The sequence below is a fragment of the Rhea americana genome, unplaced genomic scaffold (genome assembly GCF_003343005.1).
Source record: "Rhea americana isolate MKP2758 unplaced genomic scaffold, rheAme1 scaffold_13, whole genome shotgun sequence".
Classification (NCBI taxonomy): domain Eukaryota; kingdom Metazoa; phylum Chordata; class Aves; order Rheiformes; family Rheidae; genus Rhea; species Rhea americana.
In genome coordinates this window covers 1,235,043-1,250,978 of record NW_028185372.1, presented here as the reverse complement: position 1 = coordinate 1,250,978, position 15,936 = coordinate 1,235,043, and the positions used below count along the sequence as shown (strand labels likewise).

Sequence of the window (15,936 nt, the reverse complement as noted above, 5' to 3'; positions counted from 1 at the left end):
TTTCTGTGCTAACAGCTAACATATTGATGAAAGTAGAGTAACCATTATTGGGTAGGCAGAGGGCAGTGTGCAGAGATGTAAGCAGGCACCTGCAGCAATAGCTGGTAATGCCCCAGAGAGCTGCGTGTTCGTATCCCAGGATTGCATTAGCCCTTTTGATTGCAGAGGTTTGTTAGGAGCCAGTGCCCAACCAAGCTGAGGTGTTCCTAAATTCTTCTCAGAATTGTTGCTTCCCAGACTACAGCCTCATTTTGTGAGGCATAGTTTCTGTATTGTGCAACTTTTTTGTTTGGCTTTGTAGAAATGTGCACGTTTTCCTGGAGCCCAGATCACAAATGACTCTGCTGCATATCCATCACCTTTCTTCCTGCAGACTAAGCATTCCTCACAATCTTTGTATTATCTACAGAACTCACCAGGAATGTAGGCATGTCTTTTCTTCAAATCCTTACAAAGATATTTGGAGACAGAGGGGAAAAAATTCATATGGCTGGAGAATTTCGGTATAAATGCACCCGCTTGATAATGGATGCTCATCTTACAATTGTATCTTAAGGTCTCTCAATTAGCCAGTTTTTGGATCAATGTAATATTGGTAGCATTGGTTTAAACCATTCTTCATCAAAATGTGCCAAGATATATAGCTTATGAACCCTGAATGTGTCATATGCATCCTATATCATTAACCAGTCAAATTCCTAATCTCATTAGGAGATGTAATTAGAAAATGTAGAATCCTATAAACAACAGATCCTGTCTAATAAGATTAAAGTTGACTTTAGCCATATTTCCCGCTGTTAATTCTTTACTAGACTGGTTAATGTCAGCTGTCCTTCCCTTCCCTTCCTGAGTCATGTCAAGTTTACGTGACTGTGATATCCTATGTTGTGCTGTGTGTCCTCAATAAGTACAGTCACTGCGTTGCCTTTTGTCAGTTCTTGGGAACACTTTCCTCATTCCAGTGTTTATTGAAGAACTGCATTTCCAAACTGAAGGACAGGCTGCCACACAGTTTCTTATTTTATTTATTTATTTATTTTTTTGTCTTTAGAACTCCTGGAGACAAGTTATTGAAACTTCCTGACCCTAAAAGATTTAGCTTTAGCAGTTGCCATTCAACATCTTCCTTAGCTACTGCTGCAGTAGGGCTATTATGACTACATTGCGTGGCTGACCTCCCACATACAGAATAAGAATACTTTGCTGAACAATTCTGTTGTTTTCGTCCTCTATCTATCTGTCTATTTTCTATATTCATATAGTCTCTAGTTTCCATTTAATAAGGGTTTTCTAATCACTGTCTGAGGGGATCTTCTTCCTTAACAGGATTTGCAGATCTTTATTCTCTGCTGATTCAGGCATCTATTTGTTCTGCTTAAGACTAGAGCTGATTTGAGGATACTTCTAGAGGAAACTTGTAAATGCCAATCATTGCTTTTGACTCTGGTAGCGTGACTTGCTCATGAATATAAGTGGACCTGTACTGGATAAAGTGGATATGAAGATGGCTATTTTTTTTAAATTCATACTGGCCTTGCAGTGTGTGCACTTGTCTTCAGACAGATAAGTAGTTGTGTTTGTGCTCAGCTTCAACATAAGAAAAGTCAAATTGCAGTAGACAAATGCAGGGCCATGGCATAGATTGTTTTACCAGCTTTAGGTTGCCGTTTGAGCAGCATTAAGAAGAAATAGATTCTTTAAAAATATCTTTTTTCACTAGTATTGTTCAGAGAAAATTGGTATTAAACTGTACCATCCAGATGAGGGTGGTCCTTTAAAATAGCTAACTTGCCTTAAATGAGGTGTGATGTCTGGGTGTTTGCTCAGAAGAACCCCATTGCTTTCCATGACATGTGACTACAACCTTAGCAGGTATTAAAAGATGTAAATCAGTCTCTTAGAACACCAGAGAAATTGCAGTTCAAATTGCAATTGGCAGGAGAGGGTAGAAAAGTTATTTAGCTTAAATGTTTCAGAATACCCCAGAAAAAAATAAGGAAGCTGATGAAATTGATCTATGTATCTGTCTCCCAGTGGGTTTTATTCCATCAATTTTTCAGTTAAAAAAAAAAGTCTGTTGCTATCCTTCCAGAAGTGTGTGGGTATGTGGGTGTGTTTTYTTTAACTGTGTGGCTGCTGGACTGTTACAAGTTTTAAAATTACACAGTCTATTTTGACTTTTTATTGTTATTTCTAAAAATTAGTGTGAGACTATAAGAACACAAAATAGAGGAAGTATAAGCATCAAACCATAATAAGAATACTATTTTTTTAATGAAAACTAGAAATGCTCTGTAAGTAGCATTACGGTGTACACATCAAATTCACCGCTGTTGATGATGGCTTATGTTCACTTTCTTGGGTCTTTCATAAGTTTTGCTTCATTGCGCAGGTTTCTAAACCCYGATAAAACTAATGGATGTCATGCTTTCTCATTTTGGGGAAGAAGTGCCAAATACAGCCACAGTGGGATGCCGTCATCTAGCAACTAGTTCTTACACTGTGGAGTATTTCTCTTGGCTATCAGAAACATTAGCACTCGGGATAAGAACATTAATGCAGCTTGTATTCAGGTCCAAGGCCAATGATCTGGAAAACTGTTAGCTGTAACGTGCTGTCAGGCTGTTACATATTGGAACTAGAGATAAAACAATTGTTACCCAAAAGGAGAAAGTGTCGCTTTGCGAAGTTGATGGTCAGTTAATTAATGCTGAAAAATACATAGCAACTTGCTCTGTACTCTTTAGAAACATTATTTGATGTGTTACCCTCATTTACTGAAAGGTCTCATAAAATAATTCTTTGCTATGAATTAGAAGGACAAACATTTGTGCTCCTGCGTTTCTGAGAAACCGKTTATACGGAAAGATATGAAACAAGTTAGCACCACCATATGGTATTTTGATGAGGATTGATGTTGAGTCTTTGTTTCGAAGAAGTCAAGCCACAGATGTTACTCTRCTTCCCTGTGGACTGCTTAAGTAGGTTGTGTAATTGTTGAGGGACTTTATATGCTTATTGGCAGCATTTTGAAGAGGTTTTGAACAAAAATAGATGCTTTTAGGAAACATGAATGGAGCACCAATTGTACATTTKTTCAGATTTTGCCAGTACTCTTAGAGCTGGATTCATGGATCCAATGACCTTGAGAGGAGCTTGTTTGCTCCAGAGGGCAGTTAAACCTGCTAAAGACCAGCCCTTTCTCTAAAAGGGGCCTGCAGTGAGTTACTGAGCTCTTAGTTCGTGTTGTCGGCACCTTATAGTATTGTAAAGGTCTTGTTTAGCACTATTAATGTTTACTTTTCATTAACTACTTCAGTAGGTGTTTCATTTGGGTACCTGAAGTTGGATGGAGTAAATCTGGGGTATTGTCCCTGACTTATTCTAGGATTATATCTATGTGTTCAAAAAGGAATGAAGTTGCTGCCACCCATATTTTACATATTCTAGTCTAGCCTTACTCCTGGTTTATGTCAGATCCAGAGGCTTTTAAAAGGATGTTATGAATCCCTGTGCCAATTGACTGGTTTAATGGGATATTTTATCTAGAACAAGGGTCCGTAATTTAATAGCTCTGAACAAATGGTGGCTTTTGGGCTCCTTCATAATCCTGGCATTTTTCCTCTTTTCTCCATGGAGAGCAAAGAAAGTCAACTTTCTAAATACTTGTTTTGAGTATGTCCATTGCACAATGTACTGCATTTTCAGCTTCATGGTACTAAGTTGATTCTGAAGTGGTAGATGTACTCTTTTTTTCCTTTTTTTCCTTTTTTTTTTTTTTTTTAGCAGTTCATTGAAGTCTCCACTTTGATGCAGCAGTGTTATATTTCCTTAAAATTTAAAAATGTATGTAAGCAAGAGAATGAAAATATTTGTATTACAGAATAACTATTTCATATTATAAGAACTTAGAAAGAACACCATCTGGTTAAAAGTATGTGCATTATTCTCATTTCAAATATAACCCCAGGGTTGTTTTTACTTGTGTTATTTCTGACTGTTTTCCATTTCCTCTAAGAACTTGTTAATGATCTGTGGCAATCAAATTCAGCAATAGCTAATGGCAAAAATAAGAGTTAATTTTAGAATGCTGTTGTCCCTCACTCCCTGTTCTCCTGTTAATTGTTACGTGAATCTGCTGTGCCTCATCTTAAATGAAATTATTAGAGGTAGATGCTATGTATTCCTTTGAAAGATCAAACTCAGTCTCCTGAGCGTTCTGTGTAAGGTTCTGAGTTGTAAAGGAGGAGAGAGAACCAAAGTTAAGTGGTATTACAAAAGAAATATCTGGGTGCCTTTCGGTACATCTGCTTTGTAACACAGTGGAGCATGAAGATACACCAGGAAGAATCAAACTAGTTCAGGTAGCAGAAAGATCTAGCTCCAGTGAACTCCAGATCGAGAAAGTAACCCAAGCAGATCTCTAATCCTGAACAAGCCAAACAGACTGAGCAGACCTGGCTGTGTTGTTCCACCCCGTAGCTGTCTTATGCAGTGCCATAACCAGATACAGGCCTCATTAAATGACTTAAATGAAAAGAAGCTTACTGAACTGTTAAAGTGTATTAATATTTTGAATGTTAAGGTTTGTTCTTGTTACCAACAGCTGCTAAGTTATCATCTGGTAACTTTCTAGTTGCTTAAATGCTACATTTCTCCTGAATTTTAAAGGACCTTTAATTCAATATGAGGTTAATTCGATTAAGGGTTTTTGTTTAAAAATTTAAATAACAAAGCCCAGAGCCCTTGCATGCATTGTCATTTACTTGTTTGGCAGCTCTGATTTTGTGCAAAGGATAAATGAAATAGGAATGGCCTTTTCAGTGTGGCTCTAGGCTACAGAGTTTTTAACAACAGGGTATGTGTCTGGAGAGGAAAAGAGGTATTTGAAAGCATAGCTCCTCTTGTAGAAAAAGCAGAGATGTGTATGACTGACACAGCTAGTCTTCCTGTATGGTTTTCAAAGAAGCCCCCTTTATTTTTCTTGTTGTCATGATTTAAAAAAAAGTCAAGTACAAATGAAGGTGAAGAAACCCTAATCCCTCAAATGTTTTTACGGATGATACCTCATGAAATCAGGCCTCCCTGTCACAGTCCTCTTGTATGAGCTGTTCAGTGAAGTGCCCTTTAACTTGAATGGAGGTGGTATGGAAAGAGTRGATTTTTCAACTGAAGCATGCTTGAAATTCGTTGCAAGAGTTTTTAATCACTATAACATATCGAATCTTGACTTTCAAGTAATTTTCCCCTGAATAATTTCATTACAGAAACTGAGACTGTCCTGCAGTTACCTGTAATTGCATTTCCCTTTCTTTGATGTGGCTGCTCCAAACCCAGCCTGTGTGCAGACCCTCTTTCTTTCTCATGTGACAATAGGTATCTTAAATGTATGTATTGGGTGGTCATGATCTCAGTCTGTACAATGCCTACTGCTTTCAAATGACATGTACTTTGGGCTGCTGACTAATGCATATTTTTAAACRATACTCATTCCCCTGCATTGATAGCACTATGTTAATGACAATAAACAAAGTCTATTTCAGAGGTATCTCTAATGCAYAATGAAATAGATATTAATAATTCAACAGTTTCAAGAAGATTTCTGCTTTTTGAAGTAGTAACTTAAAAGGAAAAAAAGGCTCCATAGCATCTGGTAGAAGTTACTACGATGTGTATTTCCATTCAGCAGTGCTGAAGGGAAAAGGAGACTAGATACCTAAAGATGGAATCCAATCTGGCTRAATCCTGTCTGTTTGTAAGCTAAGTATCTAAAACTTTGATTCCTTTTATGGGGCTGTGGTAATCTGCTTACTTTTTGGGACTGTCTAACCTTGAAAGCTGCTAAACTTCTTTGAAGGGGGTCCAACCTGATGAGCTTGAAAGGATCTGGGAGTTCAGTGAATACCTGAAGTTAGTTGTATACCAGAAGTGATTTTTTTTTTTCTCCCTAAAACCACTTCTCTCAACTAAAGCTCTATGGCGATACAGACTGCAGTTCTCCTGAAGGTGATGTGAAGTTAGTTGTGGTCATGGTTACAATCTTGGTGGTCCATCTTTTGTATTACAGAAAATAGTGAGAATGTTTTCCTGTGTAAATAGGAGACCTGTTTCAAGGCTCAGCTCCAAAAGTTTAAGATCTCCCTGTGGCATCCAGGAAATACAAGGACCTTGGATCTCTACCATTTAGAATTCTGTGCCTAAAACTGGTGCATCTGTGCATAAATAGGTGAGTAAATCTGCTACGTGAATTCTACTCAAAGCATTCAGTACTGCAGAGCTGAGAGAGGAACCTCATTTGTGCAGTCTTTCCTGGGAGAGCCCACATGGCTCTTAGCCTTAATCCTGTGTTAGCTTTTTCTGAGAAGAAACTCCAACCTTTCTGAATCTAAACATACTAACATCCCTGAGTAAAGAACTTGATGTTTTGGGCTTCAGCCCTCCCCCCCCCACCTCTCTGGAGCTTATTGAACCTACAAAATCAAGGAGCTGTTTGGCCATAACGTAGTTGGGAAGTGAGACTTTTTTTCTAGTAGTACCTGTAGATTCCTTAGGACTACACTGTGCCTGATCCTTAAGCTTTGCAGAGGTTGGGCAATGAGAGCAGGAGGAGAAAGGAACAAGTAATTCTTRCATCTTCCTTTAGCTGCGTGGCTTATAGACAAGATAGAGTTCAGTCCCTATTAGTTTCCTTTTTTTGGGGGGGGGTGAGGGGTGCAGAGAGGAGGGTAAAGGTGGAGGGTGGGAATGAAGGTACCCTCTCCTACAGAACTGAAGGGGAAGCCTTAGCCATTAAAAAAAAAAAAAAAGCTGGTGCTGTGTGCTGAGGAGAAATAATGTGAGTCAGTACAGTAATAAAAACAAAATGCTGGTGAATGATGTTTAGCCTGTTGGGTTTTTGATTTGTGTAACTGCATTCAGCACCTAGTTTGCTAAGCCTCAAAAGACCTGAGAGAGATATTTAACGTGCATGAATGACAAGAGATCCAAATCCTGTTTAAAAGCAAACACCTGACAACTCTAGCTGGTATTTCTATCATTGAAAATCTGTCCAGTCTGTTCTGGGGACTGAATAGCATTTAATGTCATGTTGCTCAGTCTGGTATAGAATATGCATATGGATTTTTGGCTTTTCCTGTTATAGATGCAAGTGTTTTTGTACTACCTAATTCTGAGTCTGAGGTGTTTGTTTTGTATCACTGTTGTTAAAGATAACATTGTTGGTATTGGTATCGGTATCCGCCCTAGTAATTTTCATGTGATTGCAACAAATTTTTTGTCCATGTTTTTATTCCCCTCTGAAKCTTTTTAAGCAAACTAGTATAAATAAAACAGGAGGTTGGTATTTATAATTCAGGTGGTTTATGTTTGAATTATGGTTTGTATTTTAAGACAGTAAAAATCAAAGCAATGATTCCAAATGAATCTTCAAGTGTATTAAGCAGACAGACTTGACTATTTTTCTGTGTTCTTTTGTTGATTTGAGTAAATCCTCTCTCTATTTAGAGGAAAACGTATCATGTCTTGTTAGTGATGTGGCTGTGTACTTTATTGGATTTGCCAGCAGGCATACACAACCGTTTGTACAGTCATGAAAATGGAAAGTCCCCAGTGTGCCTCTTCTGTRAGGCAGCCAGCTTGCGTTAATGCAGAAAATGAAATTGAGTTTAGGCCCTAGATGGATGAATCCAAGCTTCAGGTTCAGTAATTTCAGAATTATTATTTTCAAGCCTATGCATGTAACATGCCGTAAAACTATTTATCAAAATGATAGTGAAGCTCCAATAGTAGAGAAGACTTTTGTCTCCAAATGATGCCAGTTAAGTGAAGTGGCTGTACAAGGTGACACTACAGAACATCTCTTACCTATTTGAATTGAGACATCAAACTGCTTATCTTAAATTTAACCCAAGTACCCTTGTATTGACCATGTTTAATATCAGCGAGCTAAACTTTAGCATGCTATTGACAAAGCAGAGGGGAAACCAAGGCACCTTAAATGCCCATGGGAACCTCTAAGTCCCATAAGTGACAAGAAATTGGTTGATTTTGTCCAGAAGACTGTGGTGAGTGAATTGGTGCTGTGCTGCACATGGTGGTTTGGTGCATTGGTTCCTTTTTGGAGTCTCCAACAGTGGGATTTGAGGRAAAAAAACATCATTGTCTCGCAGCTGCAGATTCGTTTAATTTTTAAAGCTTCAGCCAGACATGTAGAAACAATGTTTACTGGCACAAATTATGTTCACATTCTTTAATTCTTCACAGAGCTATGTTGGTTCTAAATAGACATTCAGATTATAGCATCTCAAATATGCACATATTGCACACTGTACTGTAAACAGACCTCAGAAGCTCTTAACCACAAAACTATGATAAATAAGTTTGAGAGATTACAGTATGTAAGATCTGTCATTTCCCTGTCACATGGGGTAAGGTTGGGGTTTCTGTATGTGGGACATCTGGGTATAATGATCTACTGGAGGTTTGTGTGGTTGAGGAAATCTTTTCTTTCCCATGTTTAGGTTTGAGGAGGAATCTCCACTGATCAAAAAGGTGGCTATTTCTTCTCTAAAAAGACCATTTGAGGAGGAATCTCCACTGATCAAAAAGGTGGCTATTTCTTCTCTAAAAAGACCATTAAAAGGTGAATAATGTCCTGTATTTTTGAAGGGTTTTGTGACTTGCTCATTGATCTAGGTACAAGGTGGTAGTTTTGTACTGATAGCGTTGTGCTTGTGCAGTGTTTAAAGGAGTGACCCAGTTGGGTTTGTATCACCTTGAGTTCTCATTTTTTCTTCATCAAAGACAAATCTGGATTGAAGGCAGTTTGTTTATGCTTATTTCTGAATGATGGACAACTCAATTTTTTTAGACTGTTGCTAAAGCACGTGAACAAAAGCCTTTTCCCAGGCCTTAAGCTGGGACATGTTGCACCTGACTCACCATCCGCAGTGTCAGCAAGCAGTCAGGTGAAGCTGGTTGGAGTTTATTATTTGGTCTGAAATCTGAGGATACTCTGTTTTTCTTTCAGCAGGGACATTCTATTAAGGTCCACTGTTTATTCCTCTTAATTTTCTATTGGTGTGAGGCTAAGGTAGAAAAGTGCCTTTTTTTTTTTTCTTTTTTTAAATTTTAACAGATTGTAGATGATAGATAAGTGAGACAGGTGGCTTTTCTGAGCCTCACAGCAAGTCATTAGCAGTACTGGGAAAGGAAGAAGCTTGGACCTAAACTTGCGTATTATGCGTAGTTACATGGTAGAATGTGTAATTGAAAGGTGTTAATTATCCTAGAAGAACTTAAATAACAATAATTTAAAAAACTCTCTTCAGGCTTTAGGAGTAGACCTCTGATTACATGCAAAAGGAATTCAAGGAGGGACTAATATAAAAAGCAGTTATTTTTTTTCCCCAAAGGATTACTGTAATCTTGAAGTTTGTTCAAAAACATGTATCCCTAAGTTACATCTGGATGTTCATTCAAAGTAAGCTTCTGTCTCTAGGAAACAGACAACTTTGTCTCCTGCGTCCTTTTAGCTTTCAAAAATGAGTGTCTTTTTTCTTTTTCTGGGAATAGCAGATACTTGCAAGCCATATGTGCAGCCTCACTTCCCGTGTTTAGTAATTCTTTCATGGAGAATTAAAAACGGTCACTTTAAAGAGTTGTCTCCCTCATCTGGCACCATCCCATGCTATAGTATAAATGCTACTGTATGCTGTTTTTCATTAATGGCCATGATGGTATGTGGTACTTTGGAGCTGTAAACATAGTGCCCTTCTCAAGTGTACTGATACCACTCCTGCAAAAAAAGGGGCCATGTGTAGGAAGACCTACAGCAAAATGAGTTATTGTATGTTGTACACTTAAAAAAAAGGAAAAAGGGGGGGGGGGGAGAATAAAACTACCATAACAGCATTAATGTTGAGAAACAAGTGCTACTACGGTGCGAGACCATCTTTAAATGACTCAGTCGTATGTTCTTTGCATGCGTGTGTGTGTTTTTCCTTATGAGTGTTCCCAAGAACACTTGTTCTTACTTCAACATTTTTTTTTGTTACTCACTGCATGGACCCATGTTTATGTAACTGAGCATAGTTCAGTCCCTGCTCTGAGAACAGACATTAGTTTTTCATGGGTTTTTGTGTGCCCATTAATGTGGTTTTCACAAACATACAAGTATTTTCATAGAGGTAAAGTGAGAAGGTGCTAGTATTATCCTGTTTTACCTATTGTGAACTCAGAGTATAGAGAGATTAAAATCAGAAGTGTGTACTACTTTGAGATAGCCTCTGTAAAGTATCAGAGGTTTTATTTTTTCCATGGGAATTAAAATTACACACCTGTTCAGTTCCTACCAGCTTTCATTCTGGTTAGATATCCAGAGTCATTTGTGAACGCTYAGCGTCAAACAGGAATGCTACAACGTTTGCAGGGGTAGAAATATCAAAGACTGCTTTAACAATAGGTCCTTCGTTYTCTTCCAACATGTACTCACAGAGGCAAATGAACAGCAGTCAGTCATGTACCTTTTTTTCTTTCCCTAAAATACGGTGAGTTAATATAAAAAGGTAAAGCAACACAAATGTATTGGAGAATCTATTGCCTGTTGTAATAGACCCATTGTCTAATGATGTCTAAAAATGTTAGTAAAATACGTGCACGATTGTTGAGGGACTGTTGATTTTTATTTGGATTAAAAATCAGAGTTATTGCATAAACTGTAGTGGAACGTGCTGCTTCTCGTTCTGTTGGTTTTTAGAACTTGGCAGATTTTATTTAGAAATAGCCCATAGCATACTACCATGGAGCAAAATCTTGAACTCAATGCCATATTAGGTATAACTGCAATCAGTTACAGTTTTATTGGGATGATTACACTTGGAGATAGGAATTTGGAATATGAACATGGTTATAAGCACATAAATGTCATTCTAATGGTTAGTTAACATTTAATTGTTTGGGCAAATCACACTACACTATAACCAGGTTTTAACACTCTGCTGGTATCTCGCAACACCAGTATGCAAAGTTGTCACACACACTGAGCAAAGCTATAATAATTTAGATTAAAACTAATGCTAGTCTCAGGTGAAAGCTAACTGTTTTCATTAAGAGCTAACAGAATTAAGGGGAAGAGTGTAGGTAATTATTTTAAGTCCTCTGTTACATGTAGCTGATAGTGAAGACCACCTCACTAAGTACATACAGTTTTACCCATATCACCATTGGAAAAGCAGTTCTGAGGTCCCTTAATAAGGTTCCCTAAATAGCTAATGATTGTCCCATTTTTCTTAATCAGCACCTCCACTCCAAGAGCAGTTAAACTTGAGGAAAACATGTTAGTATGTGAGGCACTAGGATAATGCCAGTTTAGGTGCTGCTTGCTAAGTCTAGCTCGCAATTAGTGCMAATCAGGTTTAGAGCTGTAGCAAAGGGGAGATAACAGGGTGAGGGAGAGGTCTCCAGAGGGGCCAAGCATTATGCAGACATAGCCAAGCATTTCATAGAATCATAGAATTGGCAAGGTTGGAAGGGACCTCTGGAGATCATCTAGGCCAACCACCCTGCTCAGCAGGGTCACCTAGAGCATGTTAGACAGCGTTGCATCCAGGTGGGCCTTGAAGATCTCCAGAGAAGGAGACTCCACAACCTCTCTGGGCAACCTGTTCCAGTGCTCCGTCACTCTCACAGGGAAGAAATTCCCCCTCACATCCAGGCAGAACTTCCTGTGCTTCAATTTCTGCCTATTGCCTCTTGTCCTGTCACACGGGACAACTGAAAAGAGTTTGTCCTCGTCCCCTTGACACCCTCCCTTCAGGCACTTGTACACACTGATAAGATCCCCCCTCAGTCTTCCCTTCCCCAGGCTGAASAGGCCCAGCTCTCGCAGCCATTCCTCGCAGGGCAGGTGCTCCRGCCCTCTGATCATCYTYGTAGCCCTACGCTGGACTCTCTCCAGTAGCTCCATGTCTCTCAAATTCTCAATTTCTGGCTATTGCTACTATCTAGGAAGGGTTTCTGTAGGACAGTAGGGAGCTGAGAGCAAGACTTCAGAAAATGCTCTAAAATATCTTTTTATGGCACTATAGAAACGACTAAGTCAGAGGAGAATGAATTTTATGTCACATAGTATATAACACCATTCTTGGTATTACACTTGTGGGAAGGCTTTCCTTGTGTTGTTCCCCAGCTCTGTTGTAACTAAATTTAGGTTGATCCTTTGCGATGCAGTTGTCTTAGGCCCACCTGACAGGGCTTTCCTCCTTGCACCCTGTTCTGCGCACAGAATTGCTCTCTTGGAAGGCCTGGTAGAGTTCTCTGTGGCTTAATTCCTCTGCATTTGTATGTGTTTTGAGTAAGGATGGATTTAATAAGATTATTCCACTTAGTATCTAAGATAGTGTTATTTGAAAGCATAGGATATATCTCAGAGCTCTTACCTGAGGCTTTCTGCAAACTTGTGCAAAAACTGGCTCATACTTATTCTCTGGTTGTATTTGCATGTATTTCACTTCTGTCACAGCAAGGATCTGTCTTTAAAGAAAGCTAAATTGTTCGTTGTGGTAGCAGTGTAAGACTGTGGTTAAGTCTGCAGTGTTTGCTAACTTCCATATATTTTATGGGTCCCTGCCCCTTGTGATTTGGGAGTTCATGCAGTCTGTGTACAGTTTGTGCTCTAAACTAGCTTTCCCATGACTGTACAGTGCAGAGAGCCAAGAGTGAATGTATAATAAGCATCATCTATACGAGTTGATGAAAATAATACTGACTAAATGACAATGTAAAATGAAACGCCATAAACACTAAAAGACATTAGTCCTGAAACAAATTACTTTGTTACTTTTTGATTTGATTATTGCTACTCTTTGCTAAGGATAATCAGCAGAGTAATTTAGGTTGCATTGAAATACGAGAACTGGGTCTCTTCTATGCCTGCCTCAAGAAGCATTGGACTGTCACTAGTGGAACAGGTAGTGTTTTCTGAATAATGGCATTTCTAACAGCAGAAATTTACACAGAACCTCAAGAATTCCACAGAGGATCAACTGATTGGTTAAATATTTGATTTGCTGACGTTGTGTTTATCACTTTGATGATTATTTAATAAAATTAAAGAGAAGGATAGATTCATAAAAGCCTAGATAAAAATAAGGTCAGAAATCTGAGGGGGGGGAATCTCCTGCAGGTGGAAATATATTCAGTTATTTGTGAATTAATGAGAATATTTAGACATATGCTTCTCAGTGAAACACTTCATATTTTGTGTTCTGTGCTCTGCTGTTTTAAATGACAGGTGAGGGTTTATTTCAAATGATGATAATTCAGAAATTAAAAATACTCCAGAATCATTATCTCTTTCTGTGAGCCCTGATTAGAAATGTGTCCATGTAGTGGAGAATACCCTTAATGTTAGCTGCTTTTTCTGGTCTGTAATGTTACTTATACACTCTGAATTCTACATAATACAGATGGAGATGTACTTCCCCCCCCCCCTTTTTTTTTAGCAACTGAGTATTTTTGTTCAGTGTTGCTTATGTTGGAGAGAAGTTAAATGGAGGCTCTTGTAATATTATCCCGTGTCACCATAAATGAGACTTATCTAACCAAATATAAATGTCTTTTGTGTAGATGTCCATATATGAGCTTGTCTGGACCTTCTTCATGATCAATGAAGAGAAGCAGACACCTTCTAGAGTGAAATTTGACTCATCCTAAGACTGACGCCTCAGATAAGTCAGAAGAATTGCCTGTTTTTCCTCACTGATTATGAAAGAGGTCCTGAGGACACAAGCTCAGAGGTAGAGATTTGTATTTGGTCAAACAAATGCTGCATCTGGAGTCTGATTTCAGGCTTGGAAAACACTAAATTATGCATAGCATTCACTGGGATCAATCTGCCTAGCATTAGGAGGATAATTTCTCTGTTTCAGCTTGTGGTAAGAAAGAAAAATTAACATCTGGGATTCATTTTGACCAGCTTTACTAGTTACTTGATGCCAGATACAAAACACTGGAAAAGGAGAGAGGAGGAAAAAAAAAATCAAGGGTGCAAAATCAATAGTAAAAAGTCACCTAAAAGCAAGTCAGTGTGTGGACTGCCCCCCCAGTATGTGACTACAGTAAACATTGGTTTACATGATTAAAGTAACAAATTTAATTAGTATTATTTCTGTTCTGTAAGCAATTAATAAGGATGTACARAATATGTAATTGTTCATAGAATCCACTGAATAGTGTCTTTAGAGTCTTAAACGGTGCCTCACAAGTAACTCGAAGTCATCTTGCTGCAGTAATGTGGGGTGGTGGCAGCATGAGGTTCTTTCACAATTGGCAATTTGATTTCTCTGTTGCTTTTTAAGTTTGCACTTGTCCTGGTGCATTTCAGCTTGGGGTCATGGACCCTCAGTCTTTTCAGGAATCTTTTCTATTCCTAGAGGCTGGTTAGGTAGAGTTTCCAATGAGGTGAATTTTTGTGCTAAACCAGACTTGGATTAAACTTTCAGGAAGCAGAGCGTGAACAAGATCATTACTGTGCAGTAAACACAGAACTGTGTTTGATCAGGGTTTAAACTGGTGGCCAGCTAGAACTGGGAAATATAATTGCTTCTCCTGATGTAGAGCTACGTATAGAGTCTTTTCATGCTGTACTTAACTTTTTTGACTTCCCTTCTGTTTCAGATCGTTACTTCAAGATGAGTAAAATGCAGCTTATGGGCAGTTTATTCCCTCCTCTCCCTTATTGTTGCTCATTACTACATATACTGCATCAGAGCACAAGTCAGCCCAACTAGTGTCATTTGGAATAAGGAATGCAATACTGGGAGGCTGCAGAGAAGCGTATCCCACTAAAGAGTCCGGGTCCCCCCATCAGATCTTTGTTGCCATGAGGTGACCAAACATCGCTTGAGTTCACATTGATGCCCAGATCCCTTCTTCTTCCTAGATACTGACCTCTGTGGGATGATGGGGGCTTATCTGAAGGCTGTCACAGCTCCATCACGTTAGGCTGTCAGCCTTCTGCTTCTGTTCTTTCTTTGTCCGTGTCCTTCCAAAATTGCCCTAGAAATATCTTGGTTAAGAGTGAGCTAAGTGTGTTAAAGTTGATTCTTGCACAGCTGTCTCAAGGTAGAATTTTTGTTTCATAGACCTTTGAGGTTAGGTGAGCAGAATCCCAGACTTTGTTACGTAATTTCTGCCTGTATGCTGTGGAAACATGACGTGATAGCAATGATTTGGCTTTGTCCTCGTCTTTTTAGTTGATCATTGACAAATGGATGACTGAGGCAACCAGTATCTGTGGAAGGGCTGGCAGAAGGGTAATYGAATCATGAGCGTCTGCCTTTTATCCAGAAAGGGTGAAAGCAGGGCTCATCTGAACAGGGGAATAGAAATATTATGCATGTCTTTTTTTTTTTTTTTTTTTGATGGCAAAATCTTTGTCCAATGTAAAGTTTTCTATGGGCTTTTCCAAGAACATATGTAAAACATGATGTTGCTCTTTATAATTACAAATAATTTTGTGTGCTCTTCACTCACTGAATGGCTGTGCTTTTCAAATTGCACATGTTGGCAGGATCATGCTGTGATCTAAGTGGACAGGTCTGAGTTTGAATAAATTTTGAATCGAAATGTACTTCTGACACACCTAAAGATCTGCATCTCATATTTTTGCATGCAAATTTCTGTTTATATTTGGGCTTTCCTGTTAGAAATCCAGCCATGGCAGCAGGGGACTGCAAAGGAATCCTTATCTTTTCAGTATTTGCAGAGATGTCTGATGTTAATTACCCAGGAAAACATCATGTTCAGCTTACAACATGGGGATTATGAAGCATTTCAGGTAATATGGAAATAGAGTATTTGAAAAGTGGCAAATGTTACAAAGTAAAGCAGTATAAGTGATAAACATAACCTTCCAGGACTCTCTCAAATTTGAAA

At 38.6% G+C, this 15,936-nt stretch overlaps 1 protein-coding gene across 1 annotated transcript in view; it reads left to right on the top strand.

The window, feature by feature from the left end:
• Positions 1–15,936, top strand: part of ADAMTS12 (ADAM metallopeptidase with thrombospondin type 1 motif 12) — a 159,564-nt gene that overhangs the window by 32,519 nt on the left and 111,109 nt on the right.